Consider the following 24433-nt stretch of genomic DNA (forward strand, 5'->3'; position numbering starts at 1 on the left):
ATCCAGACTACTTTCACAGGAAATCCACGCGTGTATTTTTTGCGTTTTTTTTGTAGATTTTTTGCAGTTTTTCCCGGAACTTCCCAATGCAATATTATAGAGGGAAATCCACGAAAAATCCGCAAAATTAATGAACATGCTGCGTTTTTTTCCCCGGAAGAAGAACTTATCGAAACGCGCGTCGGGGTTTCTCTTGGTTTTACATGTGCTTGCAGAGGTAAATATGTTCGGATAATTGTATTCTAGTTTAACTTAACCCGCTAGCATTGCATGTGCTAAGGCAGCTGTGGGGAGCCTTTTATTCAGGTTTGAGCACCACAAAAATGTATGATTTATGCACTTGTAATATTGATTGTTAATAGTTATATGTGTACCACTGCAGCTAGTCATATATATTTTTATGCACATTGGCACTTTAGTACAGGGTTGTGTTTTCCTTGGACAATTTATCTGACATACCGCCCATAAATTGGCATGACAACAGTTATGGAACAAGCTATGGGTGGCTTACCTCAATATTCAGTATCTGCATCTTGCATAAGGCACATGTGACCATGTATTTGGATTGGAGGTACTTGCATATTTATGAAATTATGGATGTAAAAAAAATATGATTTTTTTAATTAATTTGTTATAAATACATTTATACGTTTTGAACTAAACATTCCGTGGCCTGTGTAATATCTTGTGGGGACCTTTTTGATAATTGTATCTGACTGATGTGACTTGCTGAGACTTGTAGTCGCTTTGCAAATGTATAACCTTTTTCCTATGTGTTGGTAGAACAGAGGTTCTAGCCGTTTGCTTTCCGTAAATTAGCATGTGCTGTTTGGTTTGTAATGGATGAAGAGATCAGCATTGGTTCGGCACATTAAGGAGAAATTGTACTGAAGTCTCTTCGCACAGTCTTTGCTGAACTATATTATGAGCCAAGATGGAGGTAGCTCGGGAATTTGCATTATTTTTGGACCTACTTTTAGTCTACTGTGACTTGTCTCCAGGGTATGAGAATATATGGGCACTATGTATCAATAATATTGGGGCACTCTGTAGGACATTGTTCTGAGTTTAGTGTGTGGCAGCATCATTGACTCCACCAAATGGCAGTATTTCCTGGGCACTGTATAGTGGTATTATTCATCTATAAAATGTATTTATTTTACTCTCTCATATAACGTCATTAATTCCACAGCACTACACAGACATCATCAACACTGTCCCCATTGGAGCTCACAGTCTAGATTCCCTATCAGTATGTCTATCGAGTATTAGAGGAAACCCACTGGGAGAACATACAAACTCCTGGCAGATGTTGTCCTTGGTGGGATTTGAATCCCAGAGATGCAAGGCTGCAGTGCTAAGCACGTGTGTTACGTGGAAATTGTATAGCAGTGTATAGTTGTACTATATTTTACACAGTATGGCAGTATTATATTGGCATTGTATAACGGTATTATTTATGTACAGTATCACAGTGTATTGTGAAAATAGTAATAACTTTTAGTATACAAAAATTGCATTTTTTTTTTTGTGGGCAATATACAGTGTCATTATTTATGTATATTATGGCAGTATTTCAGTAGGCACTGTATTATTTATCCAGTATAGGCCAGGACAGAGCCTTGTGGTACCCCACTTCAAAACACTTTTCCACCTGGATGTACAGCCATTTATTACCAATCTTTGAGTACAATCACTGAGCCAGTTATGAATCCACCTAACCGTAGCCTTGTCAATCCCATACTTAGTAATTTTTTCAATAAGGATAGTATGAGATACTTTGTCATATGCTTTTGCTTAAGTCGAGATCAACTATGTCTACCGCATTTCCCTGATCCACCCAGTCAGTGATTCCAACATAGAAGGAAATAAATTTAATCCGGCATGACTTGTTTGCTACAAACCCATGCTGGTTCTGGTTAATTACTCTATTCTTATCCAAGTGCTTACATACAGGCTGTTTAATAATTTGTTCAAAGATCTTTTCTGGTATAGAAGTAAGACTCACTGGTCTGTAATTTGCTGGCTCCATCTACTTTCCTTTTTTGAAGATAGGGACAGCATTTGCACTTCTCCAATCTTCTGGGACTTCTCCTGCTCTCCATGAATTTTCAAAGATTCTGGCTAGTGGTTCTGCAATTTCCTTTGCTAACTCTTTCAGCACCCTATGATGTAATTCATATGGACCAAGAGATTTACATTTATGTAAATTAGCTAAGTGTTCCCTCACCATCTTTCTTGTCCTGCCCGGAGTTATTGTAGTGTCCTCCTTATTACAGCTGCAGGACAGGTCACAGATCTGGTGCCCTGTATGTAACCTTTATAGCGTCTTTTGTCCTCAATAGTCGGTGTCTACTTAGAAACCTAATATCGTGCAACCTGCACCTGACATCAGACTGGTGGTCGTCTTCCATCTCTGTATGTCCTGAAGAAAAAAAGAAAGGAAAATAGATGTTACTATCACCAGTGACCCACCCTGGGATGCGCTGTATGGGGGAGGGCACCGCTATGGTTTTCATTGAGAAACATGAACAAATAGATACCAGTAAAATCCCATTACTTGTGATTCTGATGAGGTGGAAAACATAACAGGGACTTGTCCTGGGGCTCCTGTTTGGGGACACTATGGGATGAATGGTGGGAGATTAGCATGGTGGCTGTGCAAACCTGCAAGACAAGGACCAGACACAAAGGGGGCAGTGTACAAAATAAATCCACCTGTGTCTACAGTATTGAACTGTCACCGTGCTATTGTAAGTGCGGCAAGGGCTGGGATCCAAGGAAGCCGGACATTACATACATGGGCATCTATTTATTATCTATCTATGTATCATTTATCTATCTAGCTACAGTGGCATGTAAAAGTTTAGGCACCCCTGGTCAAAATTACTATTCGTTAAGACAGTTGAAAGTTGAAGATGAAATAATCTCTAAAAGGCCTAACATTAACCCCTTTCTGACCTCGGATGGGATAGTACGTCCGATGCCGGCTCCCCTGCTTTGATGCAGGGGTCCGCGGTGAGCCTGCATCAAAGCCGAGACATGTCAGCCGTTTTGAACAGCTGACATGTGCCCGTAATAGGCGCGGGCAGAATCGCGATCTGCCCGCACCTATTAACTAGTTAAATGCCGCTGTCAAACGCAGACAGCGGCATTTAACTACCGCATCCGGCCGGGCGGCCGGAAATGACGTCATCGCCGACCCCCGTCACATGATCGGGGGCCGGCGATGCGTCTCCATTGTAACCATAGAGGTCCTTGAGACCTCTATGGTTACTGATCACCAGTGGCTGTGAGCGCCACCCTGTGGTCGGCGCTCACAGCACACCTGCATTTCTGCTACATAGCAGCGATCAGCAGATCGCTGCTATGTAGCAGAGCCGATCGCGTTGTGCCTGCTTCTAGCCTCCCATGGAGGCTATTGAAGAATGGTAAAAGTGAAAAAAAAAAAGTTGAAAAAAATGTTAAAAAAATAAAAAAAATATAAAAGTTTAAATCACCCCCCTTTCGCCCCAATCAAAATAAATCAATAAAAAAAATATCAAATGTACACATATTTGGTATCGCCGCGCTCAAAATCGCCCAATCTATCAATTAAAAAAAGCATTAACCTGATCGCTAAACAGCGTAGCGGGAAAAAAATTCGAAACACCAGAATTACGTTTTTTTGGTCGCCGCGACATTGCATTAAAATGCAATAACGGGCGATCAAAAGAACGTATCTGCACCAAAATGCTATCATTAAAAACGTCATCTCGGCACGCAAAAAATAAGCCCTCAACCGACCCCAGATCACGAAAAATGGAGACGCTACGAGTATCGGAAAATGGCGCAATTTTTTTTTTTTTTTTTTTTTTTTTTTTTAGCAAAGTTTGGAATTTTTTTTCACCACTTAGATAAAAAATAGCCTAGTCATGTTAGGTGTCTACGAACTCGTAGTGACCTGGATAATCATAATGTCAGGTCATTTTAAGCATTTAGTGAACCTAGCAAAAAAGCCAAACAAAAAACAAGTGTGGGACTGCACTTTTTTTGCAATTTCACCGCACTTGGAATTTTCTTCCCGTTTTCTAGTACACGACATGCTAAAACCAATGATGTCGTTCAAAAGTACAACTCGTCCCACAAAAAAATAAGCCCTCATATGGCCAAATTGACGGAAAAATAAAAAAGTTATGGCTCTGGGAAGGAGGGGAGTGAAGAACGAACACGGAAAAACGAAAAATCCCAAGGTCATGAAGGGGTTAAAGATGACACATCTCCTTCGTATTTTAGGCAAAAAAATAAGGTGATATATATAATTATTATTATATATATTATAAATGTATATTATATATATTATTACATATATTATATACTGCTCAAAAAAATAAAGGGAACACTTAAACAACAAAATCTAACTCCAAGTAAATCAACCTTCTGTAAAATCAAACTGTCCACTTAGGAAGCAACGCTGATTGACAATCAATTTTACATGCTGCTGTGCAAATGGAATAGACAACAGATGGAAATTATTGGAATTTATCAAGCCCCCCTCAATAAAGGAGTGGTTCTGCAGGTAGGGACCACAGACCACATCTCAGTACCAATGCTTTCTGGCTGATGTTTTGGTCACTTTTGAATGTTGGTTGTGTGCTTTCACACTCGTGGTAGCATGAGACAACTCTACAACCCACACAAGTGGCTCAGGTAGTGCAGCTCATCCAGGATGGCACATCAATGCACGCTGTGGCAAGGTTTGCTGTGTCTGTCAACGTAGTGTCCAGAGGCTGGAGGCGCTACCAGGAGACAGGCCAGTACACCAGGAGATGTGGAGGGGGTTGTAGGAGGGCAACAACCCAGCAGCAGGACCGCTACCTCAGCCTTTGTGCAAGGAGGAGCACTGCCAGAGCCCTGCAAAATGACCTCCAGCAGGCCACAAATGTGCATGTGTCTGCACAAACTGTTGGAAACCGACTCCATGAGGATGGTCTGAGGGCCCGATGTCCACAGATGGGGGTTGTGCTCACAGTGCAGGACGCTTGGCATTTGCCACAGAACACCAGGATTGGCAAATTCGCCACTGGCGCCCTGTGCTCTTCACAGATGAAAGCAGGTTCACACTGAGCACATGTGACTAGTATAATACTGCTCCCTATGTACAAGAATATAACTACAATAATACTGCTCCTATGTACAAGAATATATCTACTATAATACTGCCCCTATGTACAAGAATATAACTACTATACTACTGCCCCTAATGTACAAGAATATATCATTATAATACTGCCCCTATGTACAAGAATATAACTACAATAATACTGCCCCCTATATACAAGAATATAACTACTATAATACTGCCCCTATGTACAAGAATATAACTACAATAATACTGCCCCTATGTACAAGAATATAACTACAATAATACTGCCCCTATGTACAAGAATATAACTACTATAATACTGCCCCTATGTACAAGAATATAACTACTATACTACTGCCCCTATGTACAAGAATATAACTACTCTAATACTGCTCCTATGTACAAGAATATATTTACTATAATACTGCCCCTATGTACAAGAATATAACTACTATAATACTGCCCCTTTGTACAAGAATATAACTACTATAATACTGCCTCTATGTACAAGAATATAACTACTATAATACTGCTCTTATGTACAAGAATATAACTACTGTAATACTGCCCCTATGTACAAGAATATAACTACAATAATGCTGCCCCTATGAACAAGACTATTTCTACTATAATACTGCCCCCATGTACACGAATATAACTACTATAATACTGCTCCCTATGTACAGGAATATAACTACTATAATACTGCTCCTATGTACAGGAATATAACTACTATAATACTGCCCCCTATGTACAAGAATATAACTACTATAATACTGCCCCTATGAGCAAGAATATAACTACTATAATACTGCCCCTATGAGCAAGAATATAACTACTATAATACTGCCCCTGTGTACAAGAATATAACTACTATAATACTGCCCCTGTATACAAGAATATATCTACTATAATACTGCCCCTATGTACAAGAATATAACTACTATAATACTGCCCCTATGTACAAGAATATAAGTACTATAATACTGCTCCTATGTACAAGAATATAACTACTATAATACTGCTCCTATGTACAATAATATAACTACTATAATACTGCTCCTATGTACAATAATATAACTACTATAATACTGCTCCTCTGTACAAGAATATAACTACTATAATACTGCTCCTCTGTACAAGAATATATCTACTATAATACTGCTCCTATGTACAAGAATATAACTACTATAATACTGCTCCTCTGTACAAGAATATATCTACTATAATACTGCCCCTATGTACAAGAATATATCTACTATAATACTGCCCCTATGTACAATAATATAACTACAATAATACTGCTCCTCTGTACAAGAATATAACTACTATAATACTGCTCCTATGTACAATAATATAACTACTATAATACTGCTCCCTATGTACAAGAATATAACTACTATAATACTGCTCCTATGTACAAGAATATAACTACTATAATACTGCCCCTATGTACAAGAATATAACTACTATAATACTGCTCCTATGTACAAGAACATAACTACTATAATACTGCCGCCTATGTACAGGAATATAACTACTATAATACTGCTCCTATGTACAAGAATATAACTACTATAATACTGCTCCTATGTACAATAATATAACTACTATAATACTGCCCCTATGTACAAGAATATAACTACTATAATACTGCCCCTATGTACAAGAATATAACTACTATAATACTGCTCCTATGTACAATAATATAACTACTATAATACTGCCCCTATGTACAAGAATATAACTGCTATAATACTGTCCCCCTATGTACAAGAATATAACTACTATAATACTGCTCCTATGTACAAGAATATAACTACTATAATACTGCTCCTATGTACAATAATATAACTACTATAATACTGCCCCTATGTACAAGAATATAACTACTATAATACTGCTCCTATGTACAATAATATAACTACTATAATACTGCTCCCTCTGTACAAGAATATAACTACTATAATACTGGACTGAACTATGTTGACCTGAATGTTTGGACAATTCTTGTAGCTAATCATTTTCTCTGTTTGTGCATAATTGGTAAATCCAGTGTATTATATATATATTTTGTTAGTTATTACAGTTGGGATCTTTTTCCTCCTGCTGTATATAGTGACAGTGGAGGGAGTATTTGTGTATTTCAGTGAGGTCCTTTGTGTTGGTGGCAGACGTTTGCCTTTGATGTATTTCTTTTTTGGATCTATAGTTCAGTGTGTTATAGGGTGACATACTGTGAATTCCTCAATAATGTGATGTAACCTTATCTGCTCTTTCCGGTTATACACAGGTATTTAGGGAGAGATTGGACAGTGAATCATCAAGTTCTGAATTTTAGTTATTTTCTACTCTTGTGCAAACAAACAACATAAAAAGAAATTCCTTTTGGGCCTCTGCATAGTCTTATTATACCAACCCTTCTAAATAGGGAAGAAGGTTTCACTTAGTTTTTGTAAAAATCATGAAATGTCTATTACTGCTTCCTGCCTCCTCTCTCACAGCATACAGCCGCACAGACACTGAGTGAGATACTGCAGCAGCATCCCCCTCCTCCCCTTACACGGCATGCAGCTGCACAGACACTGAGTGAGATACTGCAGCATCATCCCCCTCCCACAAAATGCAGCTGCACAGACACTGAGATACTGCAGCACCATCCCCCTCCTCCCCTTACACGGCATGCAGCTGCACAGACACTGAGTGAGATACTGCAGAATAATCCCCCTCCCACAACATGCAGCTTACATACACACAGTAAGATACTGCAGCATCCCCCTTCCACAACATGCAGCAGCATAGACACACAGTACGACACTGCAGCAGCATCCCCCCTCCCACAACATGCAGCTTACATACACACAGTAAGATACTGCAGCAGCATCCCCCCTCCAACAACATGCAGCTGCATAGACACACAGTAAGATACTGCAGCAGCATCCCCCCTCCCACAACATGCAGCTGCACAGACACACAGTAAGACACTGCAGCAGCATCCCCCCTTCCACAACATGCTGCTGCATAGACACACAGTAAGATACTGCAGCAGCATCCCCCTTCTACAACATGCTGCTGCATAGACACACGGTACCACACTGCAGCAGCATCCCACCTCCCACAACATGCAGCTGCACAGACACACAGTAAGACACTGCAGCAGCATCCCCCCTCCCACAACATGCAGCTGCACAGATACATACAGTAAGATACTGCAGCAGCATCCCCCTCCCACAACATGCAGCTGTACAGACATACAGTAAGATACTGCAGCAGCATCCCCCTCCCACAACATGCAGCTGCACAGACATACAGTAAGATACTGCAGCAGCATCCCCCCTCCCACAACATGCAGCTGCACAGATACATACAGTAAGATACTGCAGCAGCATCCCCCTCCCACAACATGCAGCTGCACAGACATACAGTAAGATACTGCAGCAGCATCCCCCTCCCACAACATGCAGCTGCACAGACATACAGTAAGATACTGCAGCAGCATCCCCCCTCCCACAACATGCAGCTGCACAGACGCACAGTAAGATACTGCAGCAGCATCCCCCTCCCACAACATGCAGCTGCACAGACACAGAGTGAGATACTGCAGCAGCATTACCCTCCCACAACTTGCATCTGCACAGATACATACAGTAAGATACTGCAGCAGCATCCCCCCTCCCACAACATGCAGCTGCACAGACGCACAGTAAGATACTGCAGCAGCATCCCCCTCCCACAACATGCAACTGCACAGACACAGAGTGAGATACTGCAGCAGCATTATCCTCACAAAACATGCAGATGCACAGACACACAGTAATATACTGCAGCAGCATCCCCTCTCTCACACATGCAGCTGCACAGATACATACAGTAAGATACTGCAGCAGCATCCCCCTCCCACAACATGCAGCTGCACAGACACACAGTAAGATACTGCAGCAGCATCCCCCTCCCACAACATGCAGCTGCACAGACACACAGTAAGACACTGCAGCAGCATCCCCCCCCTCTCACAACATGCAGCTGCACAGACACACAGTAAGACACTGCAGCAGCATCCCCCCTCCCACAACATGCAGCTGCACAGACACACAGTGAGATACTGCAGCAGCATCCCCCTTCTCACAACATGCAGCTGCACAGACACAGAGTGAGATACTGCAGCAGCATCCCCCCTCCCACAACATGCAGCTGCACAGACACACAGTAAGATACTGCAGCAGCATCCCCCCTCCCACAACATGCAGCTGCACAGACACACAGTAAGACACTGCAGCAGCATCCCCCTCCCACAACATGCAGCTGCACAGACACACAGTAAGACACTGCAGCAGCATCCCCCTCCCACAACATGCAGCTGCACAGACACACAGTAAGACACTGCAGCAGCATCCCCCTCCCACAACATGCAGCTGCACAGACACACAGTAAGATACTGCAGCAGCATCCCCCCTCCCACAACATGCAGCTGCACAGACACACAGTAAGATACTGCAGCAGCATCCCCCCTCCCACAACATGCAGCTGCACAGACACACAGTAAGATACTGCAGCAGCATCCCCCTCCCACAACATGCAGCTGCACAGACACACAGTAAGATACTGCAGCAGCATCCCCCCTCCCACAACATGCAGCTGCACAGACACACAGTAAGATACTGCAGCAGCATCCCCCTTCTCACAACATGCAGCTGCACAGACAGAGTGAGATACTGCAGCAGCATCCCCCCTCCCACAACATGCAGCTGCACAGACACATATAGTAAAATACTGCAGCAGCATCACCCTCCTCCCTCTTTATTGTCTAATATTTATTGATGCAATCTAGATGGATTTTTTGGTGGCTGAGGACATTTTAGGAGATTACAGAGAACTTTTTGGCAGGGAAAATGGAGCAATAAGGAAGTGGAGGAAGACGTCCCTATTCTTTCTGGAGATACATTACCATGGTTCATACATTATATTTACACCTGTTTGTATAGGGAGCCCCCCTTGTCCTTGAACATTATGAAGTAGGGGCTTATTTTGGGCTGCGGTATGCAGACACCTGCTTTGCAGTCGTACATTTTGGGTCTCTGGGAGCCATCCACAACGTTCTTCATTCACTTGGGTCGGTGCCACGTATCCCGCAGACCATGATACACCCAGCTCTGTATCTAATGAGTGAGATGAGTGGTTGTGATCCGTGATTCATCCTCCCGGAATGTGCAGCCGAAATAATCAAGGCCGCTTGTGTGGGAATCTGATTTTCTGCTCGGATTAGTTGGAATTAGTGTCTTTGGAGTATTGTGTACATGTTGCTACTTTTCTGTATATTTTATTTTGTGCCGTCACTCGCCCAATAATATCTGGACACATCTGTGGTCTGGAGGAATTCTTGTACTGCACCGACCTACAAATAATGACGAATATTGGCAATTATTCCAGTGACATTGTGTTTTATACTTCATTTCCATCCAGAGCTGCATTCAAACTTCTGCTGTTTTCCTGTTAACACCCAGGTTGTTTCTCCCTGATGGCTTTGAATCCTAGTGTAGGAGATTTAAGGATTTCAGGAAGCAATTAAGGGTATAGAAAAAAATGGGGGAGGGGAACAAGCAAATTCTGGGGAAGTTATTTCTCCATCATGACTCATGTGATGCAACATGATCGATGTCCCAACCAACCCCCAACGTGTGTTTTATAGATCAGGCGCCCAGCGGTGGGAGTAGTAGTTAGGATGTTCTGCACTCTTACAAAGTGGAAACAGATGTAACATGATATAAAAGGAAATTACAGGAGGTCACTACATTCATGCAGCTTCTCCAGTACCTCTGCTACCTAACTGCAGTCTCCAGGACCTCTGCTCCCTGTCTGTGGTCTCCAGGACCTCTGCTCCCTGTCTGTGGTCTCCAGGACATCTGCTCCCTGTCTGTGGTCTCCAGGACATCTGCTCCCTGTCTGTGGTCTCCAGGACATCTGCTACCTATTTGCACTCTCCAGTACCTCTGCTACCTATCTGCAGTCTCCAGGACCTCTGCTCCCTGTCTGCTGTCTCCAGTACCTCTGCTACCTAACTGCAGTCTCCAGGACATCTGCTCCCTGTCTGTGGTCTCCAGGACATCTGCTCCCTGTCTGTGGTCTCCAGGACATCTGCTACCTATTTGCACTCTCCAGTACCTCTGCTACCTATCTGCAGTCTCCAGGACCTCTGCTCCCTGTCTGCTGTCTCCAGTACCTCTGCTACCTAACTGCAGTCTCCAGGACCTCTGCTCCCTGTCTATGGTCTCCAGGACATCTGCTCCCTGTCTGTGGTCTCCAGGACATCTGCTCCCTGTCTGTGGTCTCCAGGACCTCTGCTCCCTGTATGTGGTCTCCAGGACCTCTGCTCCCTGTCTGTGGTCTTCAGGACCTCTGCTCCCTGTCTTTGGTCTCCAGGACATCTGCTCCCTGTCTATGGTCTCCAGGACCTCTGCTCCCTGTCTGTGGTCTTCAGGACCTCTGCTCCCTGTCTGTGGTCTCCAGGATCTCTGTTCCCTGTCTGCAGTCTCCACGACCTCTGCTCCCTGTCTGTGGTCTATAGGGCCTCTGCTACCTGTCTGCTGTCTCCAGGACCTCTGCTGTTTGTCTGTTTTCTCCTGGGTCTCTGCTACCTGTCTGTGATCTCCAGTGCCTCTGCTACCTATTTGCGCTCTCCAGTACCTCTGCTACCTATCTGCGGTCTCCAGGACCTCTGCTCCCTGTCTGCAGTCTCCAGTACCTCTGCTGCCTAACTGCAGTCTCCAGGACCTCTGCTCCCTGTCTGTGGTCTCCAGGACATCTGCTCCCTGTCTGTGGGCTCCAGGACATCTGCTCCCTGTCTGTGGTCTCCAGGACATCTGCTCCCTGTCTGTGGACTCCAGGACCTCTGCTCCCTGTCTGCTGTCTCCAGTACCTCTGCTACCTATCTGCGGTCTCCAGGACCTCTGCTACCTGTCTGCTGTCTTCAGTATTTCTGCTACCTCTCTGCGGTCTCCAGGACCTCCTCTACCTGTTTCCCACACGCCTAAACTGCCTGCTGCACCCACTGACCCCCGTGGCCCGTGTGCCCACCCGAACCTTTGGCTTTGAGGATCCACCTTACCTAGTAAGCTTAACAGGCCCTCCAAAGATTGATCAGGGCCCTATGCTTGTTTACTCCTTATATTCACTTGGCTGCAGAAATTTTCTTGGGGTTCTGAGCTCCCAGGGGATAAGACAAACTAAGGCTGGGCCCCCTCTGCCAAAGCACTATAGAAACCACATGAGCTGATTCAATGAGTCTCTATATTTTCCAAGAGTCCTAGATTTACAGGACTGACAGTGACAAAGAGTGGGATTAATGCAAAGTAATTCTATGAATCCTCATGGGCGTGCCTGAGAAGAGCAGGGGTGGGGTTTAAAATGTGTCCCATTTTGGAGTAGAAATGCTCGTTTGTGACAAACCTCTTTGTAGTTCTTAGTTATTATAATTCATTAATTTTTTTATTGCTACTAATGAGATAATAACGATGTAGATATGAGTGTGTGGCCCTTTAATAGTCAACGACCCATAAACGTATAGCAACTCCGATCCCTGCAAGTCTCTTATCCTTTATCTCAGTGACATCAGGGTGCTGTCTCCTGATCGCCCACAGCTGCGTTTCTCCCATCTGCCGCCCACATCTCCGCCTCAGTCGTATCGATAAGAGCCCCATTTACGTACCGCACCCCCCGTCTCCGCACCGCGCACCTGTCATCCCGCAGGATAATGGACCTGTGAGAACATCAGCCGGTGACCACCTCCAGCGTACACGGGATATTGGACTAATTACATCATTATCACTCTGCAGCTGTGATATAATGGGTGTATGAAAGGCAATTTGGAAATTGAGGACAATTTAACGGAAAATTCCTCTTTAAAATAACGTAACATTTCCACTTTAAGTTATGAAACAATGCGACCTGTAATTCAGGGTCGTTCTTGTCATCTAATATAGGGGACAGCTGCTAATTTGGAATTTCGTGTCGCCTTTTGTATGGCACCCTGGACTCAGCTGCAGCACTTCTTATAGCCCCTTTAAGGCATCACTCAACTTTTCCTAGCCCCTGAATGGAAAGGCCAGATACTGAGCTGCCACTGGCTCCTCTACGGCTGCATTACCGCGCAATTCATAAGTCTCTTTTCTCTCCTAATAGTTTGTTACAATGTATCAGTGCAGGTAAAATGTGTCAGTCTGGAGGCTAAGCTGTTCACATCACTGGGGATCATCTGCGCTGGATACAATTGTAACAAACCCTCAGCTCTGGGAAATGGAGGCTGCCAGCCTCTGAATGGACACAAGAATATTCCCACTCACTGACCACAGCATTTCGATATGTAATAACACATTCCCTTTAAGAAGCGGCTCTGTCCCCGTAGATCCCTGATCTCATGGCGCTTTACTCCGGCTGTGTGTTCAGGATATTATTACTCTTCATACATTCCTGAGTACAAGTAACGGCATGTAAAATGCTGCGATAACATCTCCTGCTGACGGCCTCCAAAACTCATCTGTCTAATCCAAACTCGTTTTGTGTATACAGCTCGTATGCAGATCTATGTGTCTCCATGGTAACAGACTAAAAAGAAGCCTGCTGTGTGTAGTCTGGTCACATTCTACTTCTTCTCTCATTCCTTCTTCCTTCCTAAATATTACATTTACAAGATCTCTGCTTGCCGACAGGCAATAGAAACTTCCACAGGCTAAAAACCCTTCCAGATCTTGTCCATCTGACTTTCGTTACAGTGTATCAGCGCTGTCTGATGTGATGGGTCGTGCTGCTGGGTCAGCGCAGGACATGATCAGGGCAGGTGTCTCTTTAGTGCCATGTGCAGTGATAAAATGTGACAATGAACCAAAGCTGATTGTTGCCGGATTGCAGGGATTTTGTATTGATGTTATAGGCCGAGAAGGATCAAGTTCTGGAGGTAATTATCCAGTTCTGGTAAAGAAATGTCAGTGACCGGAGGAGCAAACACGCGTCAGAGTCTGTCAGTGAGGGGTGCGGATGAGGCCGCGGGGACGACTCTGAGCCACCGACGGATCACTGTCTCCATAAGAAACGGAATTTACTAGAAAAGCAGCTGAGCGAATGTTCTATGGATAGCCATCATTCTATCTAAGTATCTGTATAAGTATATTTTTTTTTTTAGTGCTCAGAGATTTAGTTTTTATTGCCGCAGCTGAATGATTTACATCTGTTAGCCAGCATAAGTACATGTGGGGGTTGCCTGTTTGCTAGGGAATCCCCACATGTATTCAAGCTGGCTAACAGATGTAAATCATTCAGCTGTGTTGATGAAAACTAAATCTCCGAGCACAAAAGATACTCGGAGGACCCCCGAGCATGCTCGAGAAATCTCGAGTAACTGGTATAATCGCTCATCACTATTATCTATCTACAGTAGCTATCTATTTATTATCTATCTCTGTTATCTATCTATTATCTATCTATCATCTATTGTTTATCCATCATCTATCTATTTATTATCTATCTATTTATTATCTATCTATCTATCTATCTATCATCTATCTATCATCTATCTATCATCTATCTCTCTATCTATTATCTATTATCTATCTATTATCTATCTATCTATTATCTATCTATTTATTATCTATCTATCTATTATCTATCTATCTATTATCTATCTATCATCTATCTATCATCTATCTCTATCTATCTATCATCTATCTATCTATTATCTATCTATTATCTATCTATTATCTATCTATCTATCATCTATTATCTATTATCTATCTATTATCTATCTATCATCTATCTATTATCTATTATCTATCTATTATCTATCTATTATCTATCTATCATCTATCTATTATCTATCTATTATCTATCTATTATCTATCTATCTATCATCTATCTATTATCTATCTATCTATTATCTATTATCTATCTATTATCTATCATCTATTATCTATTATCTATCTATCATCTATCTATTATCTATTATCTATCTATTATCTATCTATCATCTATCTATTATCTATCTATTATCTATCTATTATCTATCTATCTATCATCTATCTATTATCTATCTATCTATTATCTATTATCTATCTATTATCTATCATCTATTATCTATTATCTATCTATTATCTATCTATCATCTATCTATTATCTATCTATTATCTATCTATTATCTATCTATCTATCATCTATCTATTATCTATCTATCTATTATCTATTATCTATCTATTATCTATCTATCTATTATCTATCTATTATCTATCTATCTATTATTTATCTATCTATTATCTATTTATTATCTATCTATCATCTATTTTTCTATTTAATATCTATTTATCTATTATCTACACCTCTGGCAAAAATGAAGAGACCACCGTAAAATGTTTAGTTTGTCTGATTTTTCTCTTTATATTTTTGAGTGAAATGTAAATTGTTCTTTTATTCTATAAACTACTGACAACATGTCTCAGATGTTCCAAGCAATAAATTTTGTATTTGTTTTCTGAAAATAAGAAATGCTCAAAATAACTAAAAATGCATTGCTTGCAGACCTCAAATGATGCAAAACAAGTTCAGAATCATTTAGAAACAACAATACTAATGTTTTACCCCAGGAAGAGTTCAGAAATCAATATTTTGTGGAATAACCATGATTGTTAATCCCAGCTTTCATGCGTCTCGGCAGCTTCGGTCGATCACTCTGCTCCTGGTATAATAATGTCAGCCGTTCTTCTGGAGATTGGGCGGCCATGACAGGGTCTTGATGTGGTGGTCCTTCATCCACACCTTGATTGACCTAGCTGTGTGGCATGGCGCATTGTCCTGCTGGAAAAACCAGACCTCAAAGTTGAGGAACATCGCCTGAGCAGAAGGAATCAGCTGTTTTTCCAGGATAACCTTGTATGCGACTTTATTCATACGTCCTTCACAAAGAACAACCTCCCCAATTCCAGCCTTGTTGAAGCCTCCCCAGATCGTCACCGATCCTCCACCAAATTTCACCGTGGGTGCAGACACTGTGGCTTGTACGCCTCTCCAGGTCTCCGTCTAACCATTAGACCAGAGATCCCCAACGTTTCTGACTTTGAGAGCCACATTCAGCTCTGAGAGATGGTCGCGAGCCACATTCAGCTCCCGCCCCCCTCACAATAGTGGCAACCAAATCCCCATTGGGCTATGTGCACACATTCAGGATTTCTCGCAGAAAATTCCTGAGAAAAACCGGACATTTTCTGCAAGAAATCTGCAAGAAATCTACATGCGGTTTTGCCGCTGTTTTTTTCCGGACATTTCCCAATGCATTTTGTAGTGGGAAATCCGCAAATAAACCGCAAAATTAATGAGCATGCTGCAGTTTTTACCGTGATGCGTTTTTTTTCGCAGAAAAAAACGCATCATGTGCACAAAACATGTGGAATTCATTCTAAATGATGGGATGCTTATTGTATGCGGGTTTTTTTTTGCGGTTTTATAGTGTTTTTATCAGGAAAAACCGTGAAAAAACCGCAACGTGTGCACACAGCCTTACAGGCATAATGGTAACCAAAGCTTTTCCACAAAAATCAATCACGCCAAAGCAGTATACTAAGATCCAGGGGTTCTCACAATACCCCCATTCAGTATTCTCCTCCAGCTTCAAACACCTCCTCTGACAGGTGGGGTCATCTTGTCTCCAGCGTACCGTACTTAAATCATCTCAAAACCCCTAAGACCCGGATATGTGCGTCCAGATCTGCTCTTCTGTGCAGGGCTGCTCCCAAAATTCACCATTTTCAGATGTGCTCTTCATACCTGTTTGCTAGAGCTGGAGCTAATACACCAAACTGACAGACAGCCGCGAGCCACAATTCATGGGACCGCGAGCCACATGTGGCTCCCGAGCTACAGGTTGGAGACCCCTGCATTAGACGACCAGGTGCTGATCTGGGGAGGCTTCTAAATGATTATGAACTTGTTTTTGTTTTGTTTTTTGCATTATTTGAGGTCTGCAAGCAATGCAGTTTTTTGTTATTTTGACCATTTCTCATTTTCAAAAAATAAATACAAATTTTATTGCTTGGAACTTTGGAGACGTTGTCAGAAGTTATAGAATAAAAGAACAATTTACATTTTACTCATAAATATAAAGAGAAAAATCAGACAAACTGAGCATTTTGCAGTGGTCTCTTAATTTTTGCAAAAGCTCTATCCATTTATCTATCTATCTGTCTATCTGTCTATTATCTATCTATTATTTATCTCTCTATATATTATCTATCTATTGTCTATTATCTATCTATCTATCTATCTATCTATCTATCTATCTATCTATCTATCTATTATCTACATACCATACAGACCAAAAGTTTGGACACACCTTCTCATTTAAATATTTTTCTGTATTTTCATGACTATGAAAATTGTAAATTCACACTGAAGGCATCAAAACTATGAATTAACCCATGTGGAATTATATACTTAACAAAAAAGTGTGAAACAACTGAAATTATGTCTTATATTCTAAGTTCTCCAAAGTAGCCACCTTTTGCTTTGATGACTGCTTTGCACACTCTTGGCATTCTCTTGATGAGCTTCATGAGGTAGTCACTGGGAATGGTCTTCCAACAGTCTTGAAGGAGTTCCCAGAGATGCTTCGCACTTGTTGGCCCTTTTGCCTTCACTCTGCGGTCCAGCTCACCCCAAACCATCTCGATTGGGTTCAGGTCTGGTGACTGTGGAGGCCAGGTCATCTGGCGTAGCACCCATCACTCTCCTTCTTGGTCAAATAACCCTTACACAGCCTGGAGGTGTGTTTGGGGTCATTGTCCTGTTGAAAAATAAATGATGGTCCAACTAAACGCAAACTGGATGGAATAGCATGCCGCTGTAAGATGCTGTGGTAGCCATGCTGGTTCAGTATGCCTTCAATTTTGAATAAATCCCCAACAGTGTCACCAGCAAAGCCCCCCCACACCATCACACCTCCTCCTCCATGCTTCATGGTGGGAACTAGGCATGTAGAGTCCAACCGTTCACCTTTTCTGCATCGCACAAAGACACGGTGGTTGGAACCAAAGATCTCAAATTTGGACTCATCAGACCAAAGCACAGATTTCCACTGGTCTAATGTCCATTCCTTGTGTTCTTTAGCCCAAACAAGTCTCTTCTGCTTCTTGCCTGTCCTTAGCAGTAGTTTCCTAGCAGCTACTTTACCATGAAGGCCTGCTGCACAAAGTCTCCTCTTAACCCCTTAATCCCATATGACGTACTATCCCGTCCAGGTGACCTGGGACTTAATTCCCATGGACGGGATAGTACGTCATATGCGATCGGCCGCGCTCACGGGGGGAGCGCGGCCGATCGCGGCCGGGTGTCAGCTGCCTATCGCAGCTGACATCCGGCACTATGTGCCAGGAGCGGTCACGGACCGCTCCCGGCACATTAACCCCCGGCACACCGCGATCAAAGATGATCGCGGTGTGCCGGCGGTGCAGGGAAGCATCGTGCAGGGAGGGGGCTCCCTGCGGGCTTCCCTGAGACGATCGGTACACGGTGATGTGCTCACCGTGTACCGAGCGTCTTCTCCCTGCAGTCCCCGGATCCAAAATGGCCGCCGGGCTGCATCCGGGTCCTGCAGGGAGCACTTCCGGGTCAGGATCAGGCTGCAGCTGCAGCTCTAATCCTGCCCGGCTGTATGTCAGATCACCGATCTGATAGAGTGCTGTGCACACTGTCAGATCGGTGATCTGTGATGTCCCCCCCTGGGACAAAGTGAAAAAGTAAAAAAAAAAATTTCCACACTTGTAAAAAAAAAAATAAAAAAAAAATTCCTAAATAAAGCAGAAAAAAAAAAATATTATTCCCATAAATACATTTCTTTACATAAAAAAAAAACAAAAAAACAATAAAAGTACACATATTTAGTATCGCCGCGTCCGTAACGACCCGACCTATAAAACTGGCCCACTAGTTAACCCCTTCAGTGAACACCGTAAGAAAAAAAAAAAAAAAACGAGCCAAAAAACAACGCTTTATTATCATAACGCTGAACAAAGAGTGGAATAACACGCGATCAAAAAGACGGATATAAATAACCATGTTACCTCTGAAAACGTCATCTTGTCCCGCAAAAAACGAGCCGCCATATAGCATCATAACCAAAAAAATAAAAAAGTTATAGTCCTCTGAATAAAGCGATGCCAAAATAATTATTTTTTCTATAAAATAGCTTTTATCGTATAAAAGCGCCAAAACATAAAAAAAATGATATAAATGAGGTGTCGCTGTAATCGTACTGACCCGAAGAATAAAACTGCTTCATCAATTTTACCAAACGCGGAACGGTATAAACGCCTCCCCCAAAAGAAATTCATGAATAGCTGGTTTTTGGTCATTCTGCCTCACAAAAAAATCGGAATAAAAAGCGATCAAAAACTGTCACGTGTCCGAAAATGTAACCGATAAAAATGTCAACTCGTCCCGCAAAAAACAAGACCTCACATGACTCTGTGGACCAAAATATGGAAAAATTATAGGTCTCAAAATGTGGAGACGCAAAAACTTTTTTGCTATAAAAAGCGTCTTTTAGTGTGTGACGGCTGCCAATCATAAAAATCCGCTAAAAAACTCGCTATAAAAGTAAATCAAACCCCCCTTCATCACCCCCTTAGTTAGGCTAGGTTCACATTGCGTTAATGGGTTAACGCTAACGGACAGCGTTGCACGGCGAAAATGTCACAATTAACGCCGTGCAACGGGTCCGTTAGCACAACCATTGACAGCAATGTGATTTTCAGGTGTAGCGCATCGCTAGAGCGTGCCATTTTCGGCTCGCGCTAGCAAGGTGCCATTCTTTTGTGGCGCGCCTCAGACGCTGCTTGCAGCGTCCGCGGCACGCCCGAGGTCCGATCCCCGATCTTCCAGAGCGGGGACGTTAACGCGACCACTAAACACGACACCTAAAAAGACATTGTGTTAGCGCAATCCGCTAGTGCTAAACGGATTTCCCTAACGCAATGTGAACCTAGCCTTAGGGAAAAATAATAAAATTAAAAAAAATGTATTTATTTCCATTTTCCGGTTAGGGTTAGGGTTAGGGTTAGGGCTAGGGTTGGGGCTAGGGTTAGGGTTTGGATTACATTTACGGTTGGGATTAGGGTTGGGATTAGAATTAGGGGTGTGTCTGGGTTAGGTGTGTGGTTAGGGTTACAGTTGGGATTAGGGTTAGTGGTGCGTTTGGATTAGGGTTTCATTTATAATTGGGGGGTTTCCACTGTTTAGACACATCAGGGGCTCTCCAAACGCGACATGGCGTCCGATCTCAATTCCAGCCAATTCTGCATTGAAAAAGTAAAACAGTGCTCCTTCACTTCCGAGCTCTCCCGTGCGCCCAAACAGGGGTTTACCCCAACATATGGGGTATCAGCGTACTCGAGACAAATTGGACAACAACTTTTTGGGTCCAAGTTCTCTTGTTATCCTTGGGAAAATAAAAATTTGGGGGGCTAAAAATCATTTTTGTGGGAAAAAAAAGGATTTTTATTTTCACGGCTCTGCGTTGTAAACTGTAGTGAAACACTTGGGGGTTCAAAGTTTTCACAACACATCTAGATAAGTTCCATGGGAGGTCTAGTTTCCAATATGGGGTCACTTGTGGGTGGTTTCTACTGTTTGGGTACATCAGGGGCTCTGCAAATGCAACGTGACGCCTGCAGACCAATCCATCTAAGTCTGCATTCCAAATGGCGCTCCTTCCCTTCCGAGCTCTGCCATGAGCCCAAACAGTGGTTCCCCCCCACATATGGGGTATCAGCGTACTCAGGACAAATTGAACAACAACTTTTGGGGTCCAATTTATTCTGTTACCCTTGTAAAAATACAAAGCTGGGGGCTAAAAAATCATTTTTGTGAAAAAAAAAAGAATTTTTATTTTCACGGGTCTGCGTTATAAACTGTAGTGAAACACTTAGGGGTTCAAAGTTCTCACAACACATCTAGATAAGTTCCATGGGAGGTCTAGTTTCTAATATGGGGTCACTTGTGGGGGGTTTGTACTGTTTGGGTACATCAGGGGCTCTGCAAATGCAACGTGACTCCTGCAGACCAATCCATCTAAGTCTGCATTCCAAATGGCGCTCCTTCCCTTCCGAGCTCTGCCATGCGCCCAAACAGTGGTTCCCCCCCACATATGGGGTATCAGCGTACTCAGGACAAATTGGACAACAACTTTTGGGGTCCAATTTATTATGTTACCCTTGTGAAAATACAAAACTGGGGGCTAAAAAATTTTTGCGAAAAAAAAATAAATTTATTTTAACGGCTCTGCGTTATAAACTGTAGTGAAACACTTGGGGGTTCAAAGCTCTCAAAACACATCTAGATAAGTTCCTTAGAGGGTCTAGTTTCCAAAATGGTGTCACTTGTGGGGGTTTTTAATGTTTAGGCACATCAGGGGCTCTCCAAACCAACATGGCGTCCCATCTTAATTCCAGTCAATTTTGCATTGAAAAGTCAAATGGCGCTCCTTCCCTTCCGAGCTCTGCTATGCACCCAAAAAGTGGTTTACCCCCACATATGGGGTATCGTCGCACTCAGGACAAATTGCACAACAACTTTTGTGGTCTAATTTCTTCTCTTACCCTTGGGAAAATAAAAAATTGGGGGCGAAAAGATCATTTTTGTGAAAAAATAAGATTTTTTATTTTTACGGCTCTGCATTATAAACTTCTGTGAAGCACTTGTTGGGTCAAAGTGCTCACCACACATCTAGATAAGTTCCTTAAGGGGTCTACTTTTCAAAATGGTGTCACTTGTGAGGGGTTCCAATGTTTAGGCACATCAGGGGCTCTCCAAACGCAACATGGCGTCCCATCTCAATTCCAGTCAATTTTGCATTGAAAAGTCAAATGGCGCTCCTTTCCTTCCGAGCTCTGCCATGCGCCCAAACAGTGGTTTACCCCCACATATGGGGTATCGTCGAACTCAGGACAAATTGCACAACAACTTTTGTGGTCTAATTTCTTCTCTTACCCTTGGGAAAATAAAAAATTGGTGGCGAAAAGATTATTTTTGTGAAAAAATATGATTTTTTATTTTTACGGCTCTGCATTATAAACTTCTGTGAAGCACTTGTTGGGTCAAAGTGCTCACCACACCTCTAGATAAGTTCCTTAAGGGGTCTACTTTCCAAAATGGTGTCACTTGTGGGGATTTCAATGTTTAGGCACATCAGGGGCTCTCCAAACGCAACATGGCATCCCATCTCAATTCCAGTCAATTTTGCATTGAAAAGTAAAATGGCGCTCCTTCCCTTCCGAGCTCTGCCATACGCCCAAACAATGGTTTACACCCATATACGGGGTATCAGCGTACTCAGGACAAATTGGCCAACAATTTTTGAGGTTCAATTTCTTCTCTTACTCTTGGGAAAATAAAAAATTGGGGGCGAAAAGATCATTTTTGTGAAAAAATATGATTTTTTATTTTTACGGCTCTGCATTATAAACTTCTGTGAAGCAATTGGTGGGTCAAAGTGGTCACCACACATCTAGATAAGTTCCTTAGGGTGTCTACTTTCCAAAATGGTGTCACTTGTGGGGGGTTTCAATGTTTAGGCACATCAGTGGCTCTCCAAACGCAACATGGTGTCCCATCTCAATTCCTGTCAATTTTGCATTTAAAAGTCAAATGGCGCTCCTTCCCTTCCGAGCTCTGCCATGCGCCCAAACAGTGGTTTACCCCCACATATGGGGTATCAGCGTACTCAGTACAGATTGTACAACAATGTTTGGCATCCATTTTATCCTGTTACCCTTGGTAAAATAAAACAAATTGGAGCTGAAATAAATTTTGTGTGAAAAAAAGTTAAATATTCATTTTTATTTAAACATTCCAAAAATTCCTGTGAAACCCCTGAAGGGTTAATAAACTTCTTGAATGTGGTTTTGAGCACCTTGAGGGGTGCAGTTTTTAGAATGGTGTCACACTTGGGTATTTTCTATCATATAGACCCCTCAAAATGACATCAAATGAGATGTGGTCCCTAAAAAAAAATGGTGTTGTAAAAATGAGAAATTGCTGGTCAACTTTGAACCCTTATAACTCCCTAAGAAAAAAAAATTTTGGTTCCAAAATTGTGCTGATGTAAAGGAGACATGTGGGAAATGTTACTTATTAAGTATTTTGCGTGACATATCTCTGTGATTTAAGGGCATAAAAATTTAAAGTTGGAAAATTGCGAAATTTTCAAAATTTTCGCCAAATTTCCGTTTTTTTCACAAATAAACGCAAGTTATATCGAATAAATGTTACTACTAAAATGAAGTACAATATGTCACGAGAAAACAATGTCAGAATCGCCAAGATCCGTTGAAGCGTTCCAGAGTTATAACCTCATAAAGGGACAGTGGTCAGAATTGTAAAAATTGGCCCGGTCATTAACGTGCAAACCACCCTCGGGGCTTAAGGGGTTAACAGTTGTTGTAGAGATGTGTCTGCTGCTAGAACTCTGTGTGGCATTGACCTGGTCTCTAATCTGAGTTGCTGTTAACCTGCGATTTGAAGCTGGTGACTCAGATAAACTTATCCTCAGAAGCAGAGGTGACTCTTGGTCTTCCTTTCCTGGGGCGGTCCTCATGTGATCCAGTTTCTTTGTAGCGCTTGATGGTTTTTGCCACTGCACTTGGGGACACTTTCAAAGTTTTCCCAATTTTTCGTACTGACTGACCTTCATTTCTTAAGGTAATGATGGCCACTCGTTTTTCTTTACTTAGCTGCTTTTTTCTTGCCATAATACAAATTCTAACAGTCTATTCAGTAGGACTATCAGCTGTGTATCCACCAGACTTCTGCTCAACACAACCGATGGTCCCAACCCCATTTATAAGGCAAGAAATCCCACTTATTAAACCTGACAGGGCACACCTGTGAAGTGAAAACCATTCCCGGTGACTACCTCTTGAAGCTCATCAAGAGAATGCCAAGAGTGTGTAAAGCAGACATCAAAGCAAAAGTTGGCTACTTTGAAGAACCTAGAATATAAGACATAATTTCAGTTGTTTCACACTTTTTTGCTAAGTATATAATTCCACATGTGTTAATTCATAGTTTTGATGCCTTCAGTGTCAATGTACAATGTTCATAGTCATGAAAATACAGAAAAATCTTTAAATGAGGTGTGTCCAAACTTTTGGTCTGTACTGTATCTATCTATCTATGTATTTATCTATCATCTATATATCTATTATCTATCTATCTATCTATCTATCTATCTATCTATCTATCTATCTATCTATCTATCTATCTATCTATCTATCTATGTAT

The 24433-nt window shown here is 42.2% G+C and overlaps 1 protein-coding gene across 2 annotated transcripts in view; it reads left to right on the forward strand.

Moving 5' to 3' along the window:
- Positions 1–24433, forward strand: part of LOC138671326 (P2Y purinoceptor 2-like) — an 82650-nt gene that overhangs the window by 3511 nt on the left and 54706 nt on the right. The window contains exon 1 of one of the 2 annotated variants that reach the window (XM_069759419.1): positions 197–217. The exons of the other annotated variant lie outside the window; for it this stretch is intronic. The gene's annotated coding sequence lies outside the window, so the exon portion shown is untranslated. Of the gene's footprint in view, positions 1–196; positions 218–24433 lie in introns of those variants that run through there. 2 annotated transcript variants of the gene reach the window in all.

The sequence above is a fragment of the Ranitomeya imitator genome, chromosome 3 (assembly GCF_032444005.1).
Source record: "Ranitomeya imitator isolate aRanImi1 chromosome 3, aRanImi1.pri, whole genome shotgun sequence".
Lineage (NCBI taxonomy): Eukaryota > Metazoa > Chordata > Amphibia > Anura > Dendrobatidae > Ranitomeya > Ranitomeya imitator.